The 14618-nt window shown below is 37.7% G+C and overlaps 1 protein-coding gene across 1 annotated transcript in view; it reads left to right on the top strand.

Moving 5' to 3' along the window:
* The first annotated feature begins 690 nt into the window (after positions 1 to 690).
* LOC121313155 (tyrosine-protein kinase Yes-like) overlaps positions 691 to 14618 on the top strand; it is a 53170-nt gene continuing 39242 nt past the window's right edge. The window contains exon 1 of the mRNA XM_041245379.1: positions 691 to 1293. The gene's annotated coding sequence lies outside the window, so the exon portion shown is untranslated. The remainder of the gene's footprint in view (positions 1294 to 14618) is intronic.

Genomic DNA, 14618 nt, shown 5'->3' with positions numbered 1-14618 from the left:
CTCCTGTAGAGTGAAATTATCCCCACCCCTTCACTTGTTTCTTTCTTGCCTATAGCCAATCAGCTGTGACCCATTGATTGACATGTTTTCAGACAGCAACATCCTTTGACCCAAAAGACACAGCTAAATGGAAACTAGCCAAATTAATGTGTAACAGAGAACCTGAAAACAAGACATTGAAATTGAGAGCTTTCTTCAACCTAAAGTATTACCAGATATCATTCTGAAATGAAAACATTCCTTTTAGATACTTCTTTAATTAAGCTAAGCACCCATCCATGACACACTATGACTGGTGACAGCATAACAATGTACATATCAACTAAGCTAGAAAAGATATAATCAAATTAACTAAAAGGGGCTTCGTTTCTTTTGAGGATCAGGGTCCTTCATAAAATGTTTCAAGTATAGATAGATGCTCTAAGGTGGGTCCCAGTTCATCCTTTTTTTCAGAGGTAAATGTATGAATAATTTACTAGGTAGTATTGCATTTCAGGAAAACTGTGAAACTTCGGTTTTTGTTGTGCTGAAGAAATTGAGATCATGTGTATGTTCAGCAATGTATGAAGGTTGGAGGTTCAAGCCTTAGAGACAGATCAGGCAAAATCAATTTTTTAAAGGATTTAACTGACTTTCTACACTTCATTTGTCAGCCTGCCTAGAGGGCAGCACAGAGCAAAAGCTTAACGAAAATAAAGCTGTAGACTGCATTAGTGGAGAGTGTCTTGTTAAAAAGTATGATTATAAGCTATTTTCAAATCCATTTGGACACTTAATTGTTAGTTTAATGCTTTGGAGTGGTATGCATTGTTTGAAAATATGTGCATTTATTTTGCCAAGCCCCAAGATATAGAAGTTGCTGGGCCTAATTGCTCTGTGACTGGTCTTGGGCGGCCATGTTGAGGGTTAGTGCAAGTTTCGCGTGAGGGGGGGAGTACAGGAACTGCTGGGGAGTTTTAAGTCACTTGGCTGTCTTTTGTCATGTAGATTTCATTTTACATCGTTTCCATGTCTTAGGTCTTTTTACATGTTTAAACATTTTTTGTTTGTTTTTTTAAACCTTATTTGCCATCTATAGTTAGCTTTGCTGTTCTGTTTTTTTTTTTTTTTTTTTTTTTTAATATTCATTAACAAAACATTCATAAACATAGCGTTCATTGCGGTTGCTTTGAAATAGTGATGGGAGAGGCAGTGATTTTTAGTTTGAAATAACAAAAAGGCTTTTTAGGTTCTTGTCGTCATACGAAAGACACGTATGTAACCTAACAAAGAAGGAAAGGGGAATCTGAAAAGGTAAGACTTATATTTATTTATTTATTTAATAAACGTGGTGAAAAAGATTGCAACGAAATGGAAGGGAGGTGGGGGGGTAGGCCTGGTATTGCATTGCATTTTGCTTTTGAGAATGCACTTTTTAAGAAGAAAGTTTGTTTCTACCTTATTGACTTTCATTTTCAGTTATTTGATTTAGAGTTGTATTATTTGGTTTTTATACCATTATTGAAATACATGTTTTTTTTGTTTGTTTGTTTATGCTTGCGAACAACGTGGTCACAAAATGTAAAGTTAAACATGCATATACTTAATAAATAAATAATTAAATTCTAGTGCTGAAATTCACGGCCCTTTTTATCCAGAAAATACTGCTGTAGCAGATTCTTTACTTTATGTATCTTCAGAGATCATTGTACATTTTGGCGATTGCTTGGACATTGCACAAATTCTCATGACAGGCTACATAGTGCAGGGGAGTGGGCGCTGAGATATGGCAACAGCTGCTGCATTGAATCACAAGAGACCAAGTAGCGTAGCACTGAACAAGACACAATTGGTCAATTCAGTATTATCTCAACAGAAAACATTGCCTTGCGCGTAACGTGAATCGAATGCAATACATCACTGAACCTATTTGGTTCGATAGGCCTTTGCCAGTTTAGGTCTCGCCTCTGTGGATATGTTTTTACTGGTCGTCTTTCAAACAGTACAGTTTGTATTGAAAATGTTGTTTTGCTGGCCTAATGTTCCCCCTGTGTACAAGTTTAATCGGTCTACAAATACACTTATTTTCAGAACCTTGTTATGTTTGCCAGCAATTAATGGTGATTTGACCGGTTTAAATGCATTGTACTGTAAAGTAAACGCAGAAAGTTGGTTAACAAAACGTTTTGTCTGACCTGTTGCCCAAGTACATAGTAGTGGCTTAAAAGTAGCCAAAATAATGTACTGTACTGTGGATACCGCTTAGATTTTGTCAAACAAAATATACATTATTGCAATTACACTCTCAAGAAGGGCAGGGTTGCGGTGTTTTATTTTTATTTATTATGTGATATGTAATCCAGACGTATTGTACAGTACCTTTTAAAGTTGCATTTGCCCTGATCACTCCTTTGTAAAAGAGAAACAGATGCATGCTGCACAAAAGTATTTTACTCAGTGTATGTGTTTTAAGAGTTTTGGGTGAATTGTATTGTTTGAATACGTACTGTAATTTTCAGTAATTTAAGTTTCAGACCAGTATCAGAATGCCTTATCTTATTTCTTTATCTATTTTGTTTCCCGTGCAATGTTAGAGTGTGTGTTAAAAAAAAAAAATATATATATATATATATATATATATATATATATATATATATATATATATATATGTATGTATGTGTGTGTGTGTGTGTGTAAAGGACTAAAGGAGTAACTTTTATGAAAGAGAAAGTACTGTATAACCATGCAACCATTAAGTGTACGGTGTCCACTTTAGGACATCCTCAGTCCTCACCCTTCCTCGGGTCAGTTCTCCTGTTTTTTTCCGGGGAGAGTGAGGGGTTGGGCAGAGACGTCAGAATCACCCAATTAAACAAGAGCAAAAAACTTTTAGTGCCTCCATTGGATGAAACAGATGTCTGTGTAGCTGCTGCATGGTGCATGCGTTTTTACCTTTGTTCAGCATTTAATATGTATACTGTAAGCGTCTTAAAAGAATACTTCAGAAGTCTATTATTTGAATGTTTGGATTTAAATTGTAAGGCAAATCTTCTCAGCATACTGCATCAGACATGAACATAAAAAAACAAACTAATTAACAAATTAAATATTTTTTAAACCGAGAAATCAGGAAAAAATAAAGAAAAGTTCAAAATAATATAACGGATTTCATAGGGCCCTAAGTACATGAAAGTGGTGGTATTTCTGGTTTCATACACAGAGTGTAGAAGGTCATTTATGGTAAAGTATTTTCGGTAGCTCATTGCTTGCTTCCCAACTTTTAGGTATATTTGTTACAGGAGCGAGTGTTTGAAAAATGAAATATTGGTCATATGGTTTTTGATGCTATGACAACTGTTTAATGTTTGTTTTTTTAATGTATTGCGTAACAATAGTGTAGATCTAGTAGAAACGTAATAATTAGCGAACTTTTATAACTTCTATCAGCATTTGCTGATCATAACGTTTTATACTATATTTACATTTTTTTATTCAAAGTTATGTAAGAATTAACAGTAGAATTGTATTTTTTTTAAATTGAAATACTGAAACTAGGTACATTTACTGTAAAGCCTCCACTGCACACCAGAGCTCTGAAGTACGATATTAATGCATCAAGTGTGCAATGGTTTGACTGACGATTTTTTAAGATGACGGATGCTACATGATGGAAAGGGATCCAATGTGTGTCTTTAAACTTCGACTTAGGAGCGGCCTCCATGCATTTTGTCGCCCTCGACCTGGGTCAAAGTGTGACGACCCACATCCTGAGGTGATAGGAATGGGACGGTATTGAGAGGAACAGTAGTTCCTCGTACAAGTTTTAAAAAGTTGTTTGAAACTACCGAGTCTCTCTATACAGTTCCAAGAGTTTTGCTGTTTTCACTATGTTGCAGCAACAAAACTAAATCACTTGGAATTACCATCTGTACCAGTACCAAAAGTCTGAAACTTTCTTACATAAAATGTGAAAAAAAACGTAAATACCTCTTATATATAATAAGTCAAACTAAGGTAAAATTGTTGTTATTCTTCCTTTTCCGTTTACTTTTTTTAAGAGTGTGTAGCGACTTTTCAAACAGAAAAGCTAGATAACGGTATCTACCAATCATATGATTCCACATGTTGGTCAACGTCAAAATAAACCAGGGAACGCAAGCAGTTTGATATCCACACCATTTATATTAAACAATTTATTTGTTTTAAAACAGCACATATCGCACAAAAAAAGTTAAGTTACCGTGGTTTGAACTAGCAACATGACGTCATTGAAGAGCACACAGCCTTAGCCCACTGTGCCTCTGCGCAGTTGTTGAAATGCGTCAATTCTTTAAGCTTATATCCCTGTCTGTCCTGCTTTTGCTGAACACCTGAAGGTTCCGCTCGATTCTAGGAATGCTCTATTTTCTGTCTGAGAATATCTGGTTTCCTGTGTGGTAGGTACCATAAAATGGAATTGTACACAAGAGAGGCATGTAGCTTCCTTGAACACATATGAGTGAGTCGACGGGGCTGACGGATCACCCTGATGAACTATCCTTAATTTAAGAGTGCAGAAAATATAAATCATGTTCACAGCGCTGTATGGTGCGTAGCCGTAGAACTGTATAAGAACAATAACCGCAGACAGATGGGGACACACACACATGGATTACGTTTCTCATATATGTATATATGAAGAGTTTAGATTCAAAACGCGATATACGCCATTCGCACGAAAATTGAGCTAAAAGCAGGATCATTCATATCATAGTTTCTATTTTCTGATGTTCAGTGTCCTTTGTCCTCAAAATACTATATACACCACGTTAAATACAACTTAAATGATCGTTTCTTTCCATAACTCGCTATACGCCAGGCTTCTAATTGAGCAAAATCCGACATATCCACTGAGTCAATCGGCGTGCAGTATCACTTTCATGTGAACCTATTGGCTGCGCCCAGGAGTATAGTAGCGTTTTTAATCATAAAATCACAATTTACAAGATTAAATGCTTTTTAAAAAATTCAACAAAGTCAGTTTTCTAACGGGGTTTAGGAAATGGTGAATAAGCATTTACAAGTAATGCTTAGAAAACAGTCACTCGATCGGAACTGTGAAACCTCCCTTTATCTCCCTTGTAATGCCAACCCCACTTAATGGTGTTTTACGTTTATGTTCTCCCTCTGCGCGGGATGCAAAGTTTATCGTTTTAGTTTACTGAAAAGCGTTGCATCTTTAGAAGTGTAAAGTCATTTTACAAAAATGTGGAGATTTATACTTGGTTACGACCCTGACTAAAGATGTCATTACCAAAGGGGGCCGGTTGTACTAACGAGGTCAAACAATAGGTCACGTTTTACTAAACATTTTAAAACTAATAAACACACAATTACCATAATGAACACTATTGTAGTATGTTGCTTAAAACATAACACAATATTCATAATAAAGTTGAGTTATCTATAAACACTAACACGTTTAAAGCTTGCTGGCTGTAGATTGGTGTTTACATTCGACATCCCCTCCAAGGCTAAAATGCATACATTTTTCTTAGTAACTGACAGCAACATCTCAGTTTACTAACTTTCGCAAGTTATTATCATAAATATCAATCTCAATGGAGACTCCAGCCTCTCGAGGTAAACGCATTATTTTGAGGCCATTCTTACAAAGCATTGACATAAGCATATTTGTGGCTGTCTTGCAGCTGATTCTCTGATTTCCCTCTATAAAAATGCACGTCACATTAGGCAGGGCTCGCTCGGGCACCAGCGAATCTAGTAGTTTGGTGGGCGAACCAGGTGTCTGGCGTTTCTGCCTCTATAGAGAGTGCTACTCACGAACTTTAGTTTTTAACTCCTTGTATAATTTAATACAAAAATCAGTGAAGCACAATCTTCCTGCATTATTTAGAAGTATGATTACTCCAGTAAACAGAAATACAAATCACATTACTCATAATTCGACGATTTTTGTTTTATTTATCTTTTAAAAAACAACCATTTCACAACTCAAGTGTTTTTGAAGCTGGTAAAAAATGTAATCAGCATATTAGTCGAAAATACACATTTAAGTGTATAGTAATAGAATAAGACATACAATGTCCATATTTTTGTGCAAGTTTATTCATCATGTGACTTCACTCCATATCTCTGCTGAAACTCAACATGGCGGCTGCACCAACGAAGAAAAAAAAAAAACAATGTTTCAGTAAGACAGCTAAAATAAATCTTTATCTATATGAGGATGATGCGATACTATTCTTAACGTACAAGTCGAAACCATTAAATTTAAAAATACCAGTCTTTCAGAGCTTTCCCGAAGTAAGCTAAATTAATTGCGTATTTCATTATTGTTTAGTTTTATTTCTTTCCACGCTACCTGCCTTTAGCAAAGCTATAATTAGCCATTTTAATCCATGTCTGTTTCTTAATTTAATTATATTTTCTGACAACGAAGAAATGAGCTCTACAATCCTTAAAGGAAATGGATCGCTTTTAAATCTTGCAAAGAACGCTGCAGAATTAGGAAAGAAACAATTGAGAGGATTAATTATGTCTTTACATTGAAAGGGGCGCTATTTGAATTACAATTGGGTAATACATAGCAATGAACCTGTTTTAGAGCAACGAGTCAGTCAACACGCCTGTATCAGTGTTTCAGTTAAACATGCAGTCTATATCTGTGATAAGAACCGACAGGGCTGCACAGGATCAGATCATGTTTCAAAATCAGAGCAGAACCACAATAAATGTCTTTTTTAAATTTAAAGTAAATTGCAAAATTGTTGAGATACTTGTGAACATTGTTTCAAAATTGTTTAATGCAGCAAAAATATATGTTTCTCAGTAACTAAAAAGCTTAGAGGGAACACTGTTTACATTATTGTCAGCATATTTTAAGTGACTGAAAGCTGAAAATTGCTTTTTTAAAAACACACTTATACCAATACAGTATTGGTGAGCGATAATCAGTTCGTTTGAAAACCAGTCTTTAATCACTGGTAATGGGTGCACAGGTGGCGATTCCATGAGTGCTGCGGGGCTCAAGCACCAATGGGAAAATAAGGTTCTGCACAGTGCAAATAAATCACCTGTTCTGTCAAATTATAGTGTGGATGCTTCACAAGCAGAACTGTTATTGCAGTGTTTAAAAATGTAAAATCCATTTGTACAGTCTCCCAGCTTTCTTGAAAAGATCTGTGGTTCCCTTGTTTTTCTTTTGTATTTGTTTTGCTCTCATTAGTATCTATAATAGATACATCAATCATATATATATATATATATATATATATATATATATATATATATATATATATATATATATATATCATAATTAATAAAGTGCCATGTCAATCACATTGAATATAAAAGAAAAATAAAAGCTTTAAAAAAAAAAATGCAATTCTCAAGTCTGCAAAACATAAGTGCTTAATTGTGGTTTAAAACTGTAAAATGAGTGGTTACCGTGCACAGACGTGATGGAAAATACTGCATCTGTATTTCTCAAATTTTTTTCTAACTCTTTTGTCTACAATCCATGGCCTAACATATATTTAAGAAAAATAAAACCATGCTCAGTTCTTCAGTGCTGTAAAGGAGTGTTCCTCTACACTCACCCTCTGGGTCTTCCAGCATGTGAGACTGACAGGTGAGACCTCAGTCAGCAGGGGGGTGTGGCCACTGGACAGTGTGTTCTTTGTGGCCTAACTTCATAACACCTCTATAACAAGGAGAATAATTAAAATGTGTTAGTATACTACCCTTTAACACTGGCATGCATATGTACCTTTTTAACCATTCATAACACTGTAGTTGTGTACCTAAGTAAATATCGCTATATTAATACCTACCAAAATAGACATTGTTTTCACCACTCATGGATGTACATTTGCAACTAAAAGAATACAATGTTTACACTTTCAATACTGCCCAAAAGTCCCTTCTACCGTTATTTTACTTTCATATCTTTTCTCATTTATCTTATATTACTTCTTACTCTATTGTCTTGTCTGTCTGTCTATTTACCATACACATTCTCGACTAGCTTCCCATCATCGTTTATTCATTATTTGATCAACTATAAAAAAAAGTGGTATCTATAACAAAAACATTGTCAATGTAAAAAAACAAGTTAGAAAAATGCAACAGCCATTTAAAGTGGTGATATCAAACACAAAAGCCCAAGCTAGGAGAAGCAGTTGGGGCACTTCAATGTAAAGTGGAACGATGTAAAAAAGAAGCCAAGTTAGAAGCAACATTTGTGTGAATGTTGGGCCCCAGCACCTTTCCAATTGGGCCTGTTTGCTTGATGCTTGACAAGGTTGCCCCAATTGCTTCTCCTAACTTGGGCTTTTGTGTTTGATATCACCATTTTAAATGGCTGAAATTGCGTTTTTCTAACTTGTTTTTTTTTTACATTGACAGTGTTTTTGTTATAGATAATAAAATTTGCACGGTATGATAACCGTTTAAAAAAAAAAAAAAAAAAAATACCGTGGTAACCTTAATATCACAGTATACAGTACATCATGCAAGTTATAAAATAAAGGCTTAAATGAAGGAAGACTAATGTAAATCACTTAAATTAGTAATTCACAAAAATAAAACCAACAAATCATACTTCCTTTCATGGAATGATTTAAACATTTGGTATTGGAATTTTACTATGCCAGATGCAGTTCCTATAGGAAGTATTCACCCCCCCTTGGACGTTTTCACAGTTTGTTGTGTTGCAACCTGAAATCTTGATGCATTTAAATGGGATTTTTTTCCCTTTGATTTACAAAACCTACTCAACACTTTCAAATTGTGAAAAATTGGGGGGGGGGGGGTGAGAAAACAAAAATCAATTAAAAATAAAACATAAGTGAAAAGTCTTCATTAGATAAGTGTTCACCCCCTGTATAAAAATTCTCTTGCCTCTTCAGTGTTGAGCAGGTTTTGTAAATCAAAGGAAAAAAATCCCATTTAAATGCATCAAGATTTCAGGCTGTAACACAACAAAATGTGAAAATGTTCAAAGGGGGGTGAATACTTCCTATAGGAACGGCACTGTAACTTGGTACGTTTCTTTTTATAAAGACAATCAGAATTAAAAAAAAAAAAAAAAAACACATTGTCCACTCTCAATGTTATACTACAACAGTATTAAGCTGTACAGAACAATTGTTGTTTGTAGGGGACATGTCCCATACACTTATTTTTTTTAATTAATAAACAATTGATGCTATCTTATGGTATAAAGATTAATTTATAGAGGATCATACTGTATGTACATTCATTAACTACCTATATGACAACATAATATCAACTGGTAATGGGTCAGAAGAAGTTATATGGACAGACGTTACATCCTCTGAATTAAAAAATCGATAGTCAGGGTTCTGCAACATCTTGGACGGAAGTATAGAAACAGCTTCACCTGGAAGTACTTCTCCACAAGCCACGGGAAAGGCTTCGTAGATGGAGTTAGGGGCACGGCTAGAAGTCTTTTTCCTTCAACAGTAATGAGTAAAAAAGATGATACTCCTGTTGTGCAATCTTCTGTAGGTTTTGTTTGTGTAGCTAAGAAATTATTACCCAAGACCACTGTGTTTTATATTTCTGAAGAGGAAATCATCTCCTGCATACAGTGTATGAACCCTTGGGTATATGTACAGCCTGTCTCAGGAATACAAAAGATGCATATAGTTTGCTATGATTTTGAAACTGGAAAGACACAACTGTGGCATAATGCCTTGTAAGCTACTTCAGCCATTGTCATTTGTCCCACTGATCATGCTCACACTATTAACAATAACACGGCTACTGGGACAGCCAGTATGTCCACTGAGGGGTTTATGGCACGTCTACTTGACAACACAGCAGCTTCAGACCACACTTCTGACACAAATACTACCAATAGTTCAGGAAGCACCAGAGGCTGCTCTATTGGGGAGTGGGTGTGTTGTGAGGGTGTTGGGAACTTGAAGCATGCAAAATGCTATTTTTGGCAGTCGGTTTTGTATACAGAGTAGTACATAGATTTCTCTCAGTGAAAGGGGCTTGTGTATCTAGAAAAGTAACAGTACTTGTGTTCTATTCTAAATTATAGTTAATGGAAGGAATCAAGCCATCGGTTTATATATACATACATACACAGTGCCTATAAAAAGTCTACCCCCTCTTTCAAAATTGTTGCCTTATAGCCTGCAACTAAAATGAATTTAAATAGTTTTTTTTTTTTCTATTTATCTACACCTCCTACCCCACAACTTCCAAGTGAACAAAATATTCTAGAAATTTTATAGAAAATGAATTAAAAATAAAAACTGTAATAACTTGGTTGGATAAGTGTCCACACCCTTGTAATCATAATTCTAAATTAGCTCAGGTGTAACCAGTCGCCTTCAGAGTCACACACCAAGTTAAGTAGCCTCCACCTGTGATAAATTGTAGGGATTCACATGATTTCAGGATAAATTCAGCAGTTCCTGTAGGTTTCCCCTGCTGGGTAGTGCATTTCAAAGCAAAGACTCAACCATGAGCACCAAGGCACTTTCAAAAGAACTCCGGGACAAAGTTGTTGAAAGGCACAGATCAGGGGATGGGTATAAAAAAATATCAAAGGCCTTGATTATACCTTGGAGCATGGTCAAGACGATTATTAAGAAATGGAAGGTGTATGGCACCACCAAGATCCTGCCTAGATCAGGCTGTCCCTCCAAACTGGATGACCGAGCAAGAAGGAGACTGATCAGAGAGGCTACCAAGAGGCCAATGGCAACTTTGCAAGAGCTACAGGCTTTTATGGCTAAGACTGGTCAAATGTGACAATATCTGAAGCGCTCCACAAATCTGGCTTGTTTGGTAGGGTTGCAAGAAGGAAGCCCTTACTGAAGAAAGCACATGTTGAATCCCGTTTTGAAGTATGCAAAAAATAAATAAATAACACTGAGGAGTTTCTGAAGCCATGTGGCAAAGTTTTGTGGTCTGACTAAAATCACCACATCACCCAAAGAACACCATCCCTACTGTGAAGCATGGTGGTGGCAGCATCATGTTATGGGGATGTTTCTCATTGGCAGGGACTAGGGCACTTGCCAGGATAGAAGGGAAAATGAATGGAGCAAAGTACAGAGAAGTCCTTGAGGAAAACCTGCTGCCCTCTGCAAGAAAGCTGAAACTGGGATGGAAGTTCACCTTTCAGCATGACAACAACCCAAAGCTTACAGCCAAAGCTACACTGGAGTGGCTAAGGAACAAAAAGGTAAATGTCCTTGAGTGGCCAAGTCAGAACCCTGACCTAAATCCAATCGAAAATTTGAAGATTGCTGTCCATCAACGATCCCTGAGGAACCCTTGATAGAGCTTGAACAGTTTTGTAAAGAAGAATGGTCAAATATTGCCAAACCTAGGTGTGCAAACTTGGTAGAGACCTATCCCAACAGACTCAAAGCTGTAATTGCTGCCAAAGGTGCTTTCATCAGGTATTAATTCAGGGGGGTGGAGACTTATCCAATTATGATCTTTCAGTTTTGTATTTAATATATACTTTTTTTTTTCTCAAAAACTTTTGTCCCCTTAACAGTGCGGAGTAAGGTGTGTAGATAAGTGGAAAAAATCCTCATTTAAATGCATGATACTCTGAAGCAATGATAACAAAATGTGAAAAAAGTTCAAGGGGGTGTAGACTTGTAGATCTGTGCTGACTCTGCTGGCGTGTTCACAGTACTGCAGGAAGAGGGCGGCAGCCTCCCAACAACTGCCTGTGAGTCATGGCAGTGACACGGGGAGGTGGGAAGGTAGGTGTGTGGACTTTCCACCTCTCTGTATGGCAGAGAGGTGAGTCTTGGGAGATTGCTAGCTCTATATAAAAAATGCTCTGCTGTTTCCTCAGGTCTGCCTTTGTAGACGCGCTGTGTGTGTGCGGAAGCGCTGGTCGAGGACGGAGAGACCAGCTGAGAACAGCAAACAAGTCAGAGAGTGACAGCAGGGAACCCTTGGGCAGACCCCGAACTATTGTTTAGAGCAGGCAGGGAGCCGACAGAGTAGGACGGTGATCCAGGTCGTGCGGGTAGCGGCGACCGGGATAACGCTGCCAAGTGCAGCATCTTTTATTTGTAGTTTTATTACTGTTTAATTTTCCCTTTTTCTTTTTGCCTTCTGTTTTCATTATTATTTCTTTGAGCACCCGCGAGTGCACTTGCTGTTCGCTTACCAACTTTGGTATTTCCGTGGTGCTGTCTGTCATTGTTGATAGGCAGCCCACGGCCAACAGTGCCCTCTGCCAGGGAAAAATAAGAACTGGCCTAAAAATAAAACTGGGCACCTGTGTGGTGTTTTCAATTACACCTGTCTGTCTCCTGGTCAGTGAATTACCCACACCCCTTCCACAGTACTGTTAAATTAAAGCATAGAATAAATAAGCAATTGGAGATAAAAAAAAAAAAAAGAAATCATGGAATCATTTTGTTTAACAAAATTTAATCTAAATTTTTTACTCAAAGTAGCCACCTTTTGCAGATATAACAGCCAAACACACTTGTGGCATTCTTTCTACAATGGAAATCAAATATTGTTCAGAAAGTTCTTCCCAACACTGTTGCAGAAGTTCCCACAAATGTGTTGCACTTGTAGGTTGCTTTGATTTTACCCTTCTGTTCAGTTCATCCCAAACCAGCTCGATGGGGTTTAAGTCTGGAGACTGTGCTGGCCATTCCATGATTTTAAGCCTACCATCTTGTTCTTTTCTTCTAAGGTAGTTCTGACATAGCCTGGAGGTATATTTTGGGTCATTATCTTGCTGTAGGATGAACCCCTGACCAACTAGGCGTATACCAGAGGGTTTTGCATGGCACTGCAAAATGCTGTGGTAGCCGTTTTGGTTCAGGGTGCCACTCACTCTGTGCAAGTCACCGACTCTGGATCCAGCAAGAGCCCCAGACCATCACGCTTCCTCCTCCATGTTTGACAGTTGGTGTCACACACCGAGGAACCATCCTTTCGCCTACTCGATGGCGTACAAAAACCATGCATGATGAACTGAAAATTTCAAATTTTTGATTCATCGGTCCATAAGACCTTCTTCCAGTCTTCAGTAATCCACTGGCGATGCTTCATGGCCCAGGCAATCCTCTTTTTCTTATTTTGCCATCTTAGCAATGGCTTTCTTACTGCCACTCGACCTGTCAAACCTGCAGCTTGAAGTCATCTCTTCACAGTTGAAACTGAGACTTGCTTACTTTGACCAGTGTTAAGCTGTGCTTGAAGCTGTGGTCCTGTGAGCCGCCTATCACGCAAGCTGTTGACTCTCAGAAACTTGTCTTCTGATTCTGTTGTGGCTTTGGGTCTGCCAGACCGCTTCCTGTCAGAGTTTCCTCCAGTTTCCAAGTGCCTTTTGATGATGTAGGAAACTGTACTCACTGATACCTTGGCTTTCTTTGCAATTTCTCTAAAGGAAAGACCTACACTTTTAAGGGTTATAATGGTCTGTCTTCCTTTGTTATTTGCCTTTTTCTCACCATTGTGATAGCAATATACTACTTCCTGCAGTACAATACTGCCCAAATAATGCTTAAGAGGGTGTAGTAACACAGTCTATTCCAACACTGCTTTTATACAGACAGAGGATTTGTAAGTAATCAACAAAAGTTGGGACACCTGTAGGAATTGTTAGCATCAACTTTCAATGCTTAATTTACTTCCATTGGTGCAGAATAGCTGTAAGTTGTTAACCCATTACTTGTTCCCTGAAAAATAACTTATTTTTCAGTTTTTGGTATCCTAAACTTTTTTATTTTTAAACCTCTGGCAGTTTACCGCTTACCTTTGTACCATTTCAGGTTATTCACTGAACTTGAACTGCTTAAATTTCAATAAAAACTGGAAAAATGGGGGTGTTCTAAAACTTTTGACCAGTAGTGTGTGTGTCTGTCTGTCTATCTATCTATCTGTCTATCTATCTATTTATCTATCTATCTATCCACACATATATATATGTACACACACACTGAGTGTACAGAACATTAGGAACACCTTCCTAATATTGAGTTGCACCCCCTTTTGCCCTCAGAACAGCCTCAATTTGTCATGGCATGGACTCTACAAGGTGTCGAAAGCGTTCCACAGGGATGCTGGCCCATGTTGACTCCAATGCTTCCCACAGTTGTGTCAAGTTGGCTGGTAGTGGATCTCTACTCTGAATAGCTTGTTCCATCTCGTCCCACAGATGCTCAATTGGATTGAGATCTGGTGACTGGGCAGGCCACTGCAGTAAGCTGAATTCACTGTCATGTTCGTGGAACCATTCTTGGACAATCTTAGTGTGCCTTGTGGCATGGGGCATTATCCTGCTGAAAATCCATTAGCAGATGGATACACTGCTGCCATGAAGGGATGCACCTTATTGGCAATGGTGTTCAGTTATCCTGTGGCATTCAAATGTTGCTCTACTTTTATCAAGGGACCCAATATGTGCCATGAAAACACACCCCACACCATCACACCACCACCACCAGCCTGCAATGTTGACATGCGGCATGATGGATGCATGTATTCATGTAGTTTTCTCCATATCCTAGTCCTCCCATCAGCGTGAAACAGCAGGAACCGAGATTCATCAGACCAGGCAATGTTTTTCCAGTCCTCCAGTGTCCAGTGTTTTCGTTCCTTAG

Source organism: Polyodon spathula, chromosome 3 (genome assembly GCF_017654505.1).
Source record: "Polyodon spathula isolate WHYD16114869_AA chromosome 3, ASM1765450v1, whole genome shotgun sequence".
NCBI lineage: Eukaryota > Metazoa > Chordata > Actinopteri > Acipenseriformes > Polyodontidae > Polyodon > Polyodon spathula.
Note: the sequence above shows the minus strand (reverse complement) of the source record. Positions and strands in the feature narration are given on the sequence as shown.